The following is a 7,010-nucleotide window of genomic DNA, read 5'->3' on the forward strand; positions in this document are numbered from 1 at the left end:
ACAGATGAGGAGTGGACGCGTACCACACATCGAACGGATTTATAGATCTACATTCGGAAAAGCGTCATTCATCTCTACTCAACAATCGTGGCCGAAACATTGTTTTGTATCTCTTAAGACAATATATCTTTTATTTTAAAAAGTTTTTGACTAATCGCACGGCGGCGAGAAAAGAATTTGATTGGTTGGATGTATTTTGAGTGATGGCGAGAACTTGGATGAGCGAGATATACATCTCGAATCCTAGCCTCAGGAGTGCATGGTATACACCATGTTCCATTTCCATCTTTATTGAAAGAGTTTAAGATAGGAATTAAGTATTTTAGAATTTGATTGAGAAAGGGTTTGAAGAAACCGCATTGACAATTTTAGACGATGGCGAGAGTTGAGATTGGCGAGGCATACGTCTCGAATCTTAACCTCAGGAGTGCATGGTATACACCATGTTCCATTTCCACCTTTATTGAAAAAATGTTAAATGATAATTAGGTATTTTGAATTTTGGTTGTGAAAATGACTTGACCTAGATCAAGTATTGATGGACGTTTAAAAAGAAATTTGGCTGAGTGTTTGAAGAAACAAAGTGGATAAATTTGGATGATGGCGAGAGTTAAGATTGGCGAGGCATACGTCTCGAATCTTAACCTCAGGAGTGCATGATATACATCATGTTCCATTTCCATCTTTATTGAAAAGGTCTTGAATATGAATTAATATTTTTTGAGTTTTTATTATGAAAAATGGCTTGACGTTGGATCAAGCATTTGATGAAGTTTTGAGATGGGATGGAATAGGAGGGAGGGAGAATTGAATTGGTTTGTTCATTGAGGAAATACTCGACGTTGGATCGAGTCATACTTTTTGTATTTTTGAAATTTGTTGATTTTATTCTTGTGTTAGTAGCTAATTAAACAACCAAACAATAAAAGAAATAAAAAGTACAAAATTGTTACACATTGGGGGAGTGGGGTACATTTGTCAAATGGGGATTAAAACAAACATGAAATAATTAAATCGGACCCAAATAAATAATGCATGAGTGTAAGTGCAAGAGAACCGGCTCATTGTAAGAAAGCCCAAGAGTAAGCTATGTGAGGTTGATGGCGATGCTTAAAAAGCAATCGACTTACACGGGTTTGAAAATGGGCTCGATATTAAATCGAGAGAAGTATGATTTTTATAGTTTTAAAAATGGTTTTTGCATGTATGATGAAATTAATAAAGAAGCATGGACATAAAAAAATATTACAAGAAACAAAATACAAAAAAACAAAATAATAATAAAATATAAAATCTAAAAAGAAATGAAATACTAAAGGGAAATGAAATACTAAAAAAATGTTAAAAAAAACTAAAATGCTATCTACGAGTATCGAACCCACTCCTCTTGAGACTATGATACTACCCTTTCTCCACTAAGCTATTTAACAACTAACTGTTATTTTAACACTAACCTAAATATATAAACTAAAATAAATTAAAAAAGAAGGATTAAAATAAAAACTAAAATAGAAGAAAACTATTGGCCTACTGGTAATTAAACCCAGCCGCATGGCTGTTGGGTTTTAGATGCTGATTGATTGGGAATACTAAAATGCTATATTAATACCCTAGAAAATGCAAATACTATTAAATGAAAATAATTATTTCAAAGTCCTTACTAACTAAATAAATAAACATGGAATAAATAAAAGGGAATAAAAAAAAGAAAAAGGAAAAAAACGCTGTAAACACACGATGCTCTCAATCTCTCTCAAAGCCCTCAAACTCGCACCTCTCTCTCTATCGCGTCTCACTCTCTATCGCATCTCACTCTCTCTGAATCGCATCTCACTCTCTGCAAACAAACGTGGCTGAAAAGAGAGAGGAGTTCACCTCCGGTGACGACAACGACGAGCTCAGGTAAAGCTGGAATCTCCCCTTCACTTCTTCGTATACTGATGCTCCTTTCTCTCAGGATTAGGTTTTTGTGTTTGATTGATTTTTGATTTAGGGTTCTTAAAAAAATCTCGCCGTTTTTCTCTTTCGTTTCTGATTGATTAGGGTTTTTTCGTTCTGAACAGTATCCCCTTTATATACCCAGCTTATTAGGGTTTTCAATTCAGCTTATGGAGATCAAAATGGCATGCTCTTGGGAGTGCTTTAAGGGGTTCAGATTGTTTGCCTCAAATCGGTACTCAAGCTGAAGAGGTAACACAGTCCTATGCTTTTTGCTTTGAATTTGTCTTGATTCCAAATTTGGGATTTTCTTGAATTTTTACTGCCTTGTCTAATATGATTTTCTTTTACTGCAGTAAATTCGGGTTGGAGGGTTCATTGTCTTTGGTTGGGTCAATGTAACTTCGAATTTCAACGGCCTTTCCACCAACTTCATTAGCAGAAACAGGAGGTATAGAAGCAGGTTCGGTTGCAATGATAGTGATTTCTTGAAGAGATGACTGAAAATTAGCAAGTAACCTGTTCAGATCTCGAGGCCTCACGACAAAGTTGCTTGGAAATTCTGCCTTTCGGAGCATCCGGCTACGGTAATTTCACTGTCAAATGATCAATATTTGCAATAGGTGTCCTAAGAACAGCACAAACAGTCCTTCAGAAGTACGCTACATTGCACGGGAACACTGGAAACCGTGTATACGTCAAAGAAGCTAGGTTTGAAATGTATGGATTGATATGCAGAACGTGATGAATTGATAGTGTGAAAAAGAAGCTGAGAAGAAAAAGCTTGAACTGAGAGTTCATTTCCAATACGTGCGAGGCACGCGATGCATCGTGCAAAGGTTTTGAGAGAGTTATCGCTCAACGTCAACTCCATTTCTACGGTGTAGGATCTCATTCCCTTCTTGTGTTCAACATTTGATGGTTTTTAATCATAGCACCTTCCTCATTCGAACATCTTTCTCCAGGAAAATGTTCCTTTGATGAATATTCCGTAGCAGGTCTCAATTTATCACTTCTTATGAATAAGCCCATTTTGAACTACTGCCAACAGCAACATCTGCAGAAGACCGCCCAGGCCGTATTTGCTCGCCACACGGTATGCTTCCTTGGTTGTGGATTGGTTTAATTGAAAATGAATTCTGTTAGACACTCAATCGAAAAGCTGGTTATCAATTGTTGAAGGTTGATTGTATTTTTGTAACATGTTTCTGCTGCAGGTTTGAGGTCTGTCAAATGACCGGATTACGGATTGGTTCAGGTCGGAGAGGTGGATACCTTGGCGCCAGGAAGCTTCCCATATCAGACCCGTGACAGATAAGCTGTGATGCAGTTGCAAAGAGTGCGTAATAGGCCAAGGGTTGCACTTGAAAACATCGAGGAATCCTTTCCAAAACCTCGTCTGCTGTCGCATCAAAATTCCAATTGAGGGAGTTGGACTGAACTTACGCATGAAGATTCAAACATAAGAGAAATTCACTGAACCGCTGTTGACAGGATTCGGCAACTTTTGGGTTCCTTCCCTGGAACCAACATCAACAATAACTGTGTAAAAATTAAATGAGGAACATAGAATTGACCCCTTACTTCTCACTGTGTTTTCTTTTAAGTGATCCACTAACAGCAGCTTTAGCTTTTGCCCACTCTTCCAATGAAGCGGCACTTCTCATAAATAGGCAAGTTTCTCCTATTTCAACATTTGCAATGGATCCTTCCCTTGAACTTGTTTCAACTGTTTTCTCAACAGACCTTCTTCTTTGTAATTTTTCAGTAGCTCTTTTATTTGTGTATGATGAAAATTCGGATGAAGGTTCAATACCGTTATTGCTATAATATGAAAACTTGTCAGAATCTTTGGAAGCTTGAATTTTAGCAGTAAACAGGATGCTCGTTTGTGGGTAAACACGCCTGAGCTGGCTTTGTAGAACAAGATTTGTGTATTAGTTCGCAAAGGTTCCTGTAATGTACTTTTGGCCTTTGAAAGGAACATGGTTTATATTAATTGATGTATGGAAGTGTAAGCAAGATTAGTGGATTAATGATTTATTGATCAAGGTCCAACATAACGAAAATGCACGGTTTAAAAAGTAATTAGGAAAAGAATGGGAATGGGTCATTGGATATTTGATTATAAAATGGCTGTGGATTTTTTTAGGAATAAGCCAAGACTAATTTAATTATCAATTTAAATTATAATAAAAAAATCAGTAGAAAACCCAATTAAAATCAAATTAATCCAATAATTTGTTAAAATTACTTTTGACTCAATTCTAACATCTATTTGAAAATTAAAATCAATTAGAGTTTTGAATCATTAGTAAAGATAACAATTAAAATTAAATTGAAATTTGGCTTTAAACTTGATTTGAAATTAAAATCAAAAATTGAAAAATTCAAAAGTCAAATGATTAAAATCCATTTTATAGTCAAAAGCACCATGATCGAAAAGGCATAGACAATGATCAATGTGCAACAAAAATATGGAGTTGGGAATGAATGTATGCAAATGAATTTTAGGCCAAATGCCAATCAAAAATAAAAAAAATCAGGGTCAAAATCGGGGTATGACAACTGGCTCTGGGCAACCATGAATGATTCCATTAAGGCACTTAATATGGCCACTTCCTCTTTCAGCTCGCGGTTCTCTTGTTCCAAATGATCCATCAGTCTTGAAATGTTGGCTCTGGTGTAGTACCGGTGAGTCAGCTTGTCTTCAAAATAAATGCAGAACACAGAGTTAGACCACAGGACAAGAAGCCGGGAACAAAACCTGCTTATGCACATGATGCATGCAATGCTTGTGCACATGATTTGTTTTTATTTCAAAGGAACTTTAGGGTTCTATTTGCAAATTTTGGAAATATTAAACACTTTTATATGGAAACATAATATCTGGGAAATATTTTATACCAAAGAAGTACAACATTGGTAACCATATACAAGAGAAAAGGAAAATAATCATCATATGGATTCCTAGAAACAATCATCTAAAGCCCGGGACACAGGAAGATAAGATGCACGAAGTCTCTTCACCTCCTTCTCGTAGGCTGCCTCCATATCAGCCTTCTCCTGGGCGAGTCGGTCATACTTCCTCTTCCAAAACCTGGAAGACTGAGGAAGTAGAGAAGTCCATGCATCATCATGATCGTCAATAACCTGATGTTCGAGGAACTCTATCAAAGCATCCTTCTCCTTGATCTGCTGAAGCAACTCTTCTCGTTCACGGATCCAAGCACGTGATCGGTCTTCGTCTCTTAACTCCTCTACTCCTTGGTCAGGGAGGGTTGAAGGCCCAGCCATAACCATAGGTGTAGGTCTTGGATACTCGTAAGGCATGAGATACTCAGACGCTCTCTTCCTAACCCAAGCAGTGTAAGGCTCCATAGCAACACAATTCTTAGGACCCAACTCTTTCCTTCCTTTTCTATGAATCTTGCGCCAAGCTCGGACCATCCTAGCTTTTAAGCCTTGGGGATCTTTGCCCTCCTGAAAGAACACTCCCTCTAACAGAATGTTATTAGGTTTATCCTTTAGGGGGAACCCAAGCTGACGACGTGCCAAAACAGGGTTGTAGTTAATTCCATCACATGTACCAAGAAGAGGTACATTGGAGAATTCACCACAAGAGTCGATAATCTGCACACCATCATACACACGGTTGTACCAAGAGATATCATCATTAGTGAGAGACATAAGTCTCGTGGACCACCGTAGACATCCCTTGTTCTCCTTGAAGGCGACCGTCTGCGGTAAGTGAGAAATAAACCACTTATACAACAGAGGCAAACAGCACACAATGGCACCACCACCCTTTGCATTCCTCATATGCAAAGAGAAATAAGTGTCACCCAACAGAGTCGGAACGGGATTAAGAGTAGAGAAAATCCTAATAGCGTTCACATCCACAAACTTGTCGATGTTGGGGAACAACACTAACCCATAGATGAGAAGTACAAATATGGCCTCAAAGGCGTCCTCACTCATGGCCTTCCCATAGACAATAGCTTGAGCAATGAGGAACTCAGAAGGGAGACCTTGAATTCCGCCTTTGGTAGTCATATGAGCACCAACCAGAGATTCATCTATGTGCAACATGTCAGCTATCTCTTGAGGAGTAGGGACACTCTCCAAGCCACTGAACGGCAACTGGTCTAGAACAGGTATATCCACAAGGTAGGCATACTCCTCAAGTGTAGGACAAAGCTGGAAATCCGGAAAAGTGAAGCAACGGTACAAGGGATCATAAAACTACACCAATACACTCATCAACCCTTCGTCCACCTGAGTAGTCAGAAGAGGAAGAAGTTTCCCAAAATGAGCCTTGAAACCCAAGGGATCCATAACATAGGATGTCAAATTCCTTAACTCTTTCAAATCTGGTTGTCTGAAATTGTACTTCTTTGTGTTCCTTCTTTGTCTTTCCACGTCATAAAATTTTGCAAATAAACCCCTTAAGTTCCTTGAAAATTTTCTTCATTATTGATGATATGGATGCAAATGGGTGCATGAATGCATGAATGCAACAATCACACTCAAGGATCAAGCAAAGCACACCAAACAAAGGTCGTGGGATGGATCATATCATCCTTAATATCAATCATCCATTTTGGTGGATTATGGTTTACACCTTATCAACACCCAAGTTCCATTGATATTAAGGATACATGAACGGATCAACCACGAATCAAGGGTTTGTTGCAAGTCACGAGCATGGAGTCTCGGTTAAGAACCACCCAAAGGGAGTGTACTAGGGTTTAAACCTGCCAAACATGTTCTACAAGAGGTTCCCATAGTCATCATCCCATCTTTTGGATATTATCGGATAAACGACTACTCGTATTCCAAAAATATTCTCAAGAGAGACTCTTATGAGTGTAGTATCGCGTAATAATCATATCAAATCTTACATTTTAACGACTTTCGCACTACATCCTAAGAATAGGCCAAGATGGGCTTGGTAAACTAAGGTCCTTGGCTTCTAAGGTCTATATTGGAAAGAGTAATGTCTAACCACAACTTACTTGTGTGACATTATTGATCCCAACATGACCTCCACCAAGTGAATGGACTTGCAA

The 7,010-nt window shown here is 38.2% G+C and overlaps 1 long non-coding RNA gene across 2 annotated transcripts; it reads left to right on the forward strand.

The window, feature by feature from the left end:
* Positions 1-1,682: 1,682 nt before the first annotated feature.
* On the forward strand, positions 1,683-3,859 carry LOC127074429 (uncharacterized). 2 transcript variants are annotated; one of them, XR_007785999.1, is made up of 5 exons: positions 1,684-1,902; positions 2,064-2,190; positions 2,295-2,821; positions 2,904-3,034; positions 3,156-3,859. It is a non-coding gene; the product is annotated as an uncharacterized LOC127074429 (long non-coding RNA). The 2 variants fall into 2 exon arrangements; XR_007785998.1 differs by having other exon boundaries at positions 1,683-1,902; positions 2,295-3,034.
* The last annotated feature ends 3,151 nt before the right edge of the window (positions 3,860-7,010 follow it).

The sequence above is a fragment of the Lathyrus oleraceus genome, chromosome 4 (genome assembly GCF_024323335.1).
Source record: "Lathyrus oleraceus cultivar Zhongwan6 chromosome 4, CAAS_Psat_ZW6_1.0, whole genome shotgun sequence".
NCBI classification, from domain to species: domain Eukaryota; kingdom Viridiplantae; phylum Streptophyta; class Magnoliopsida; order Fabales; family Fabaceae; genus Lathyrus; species Lathyrus oleraceus.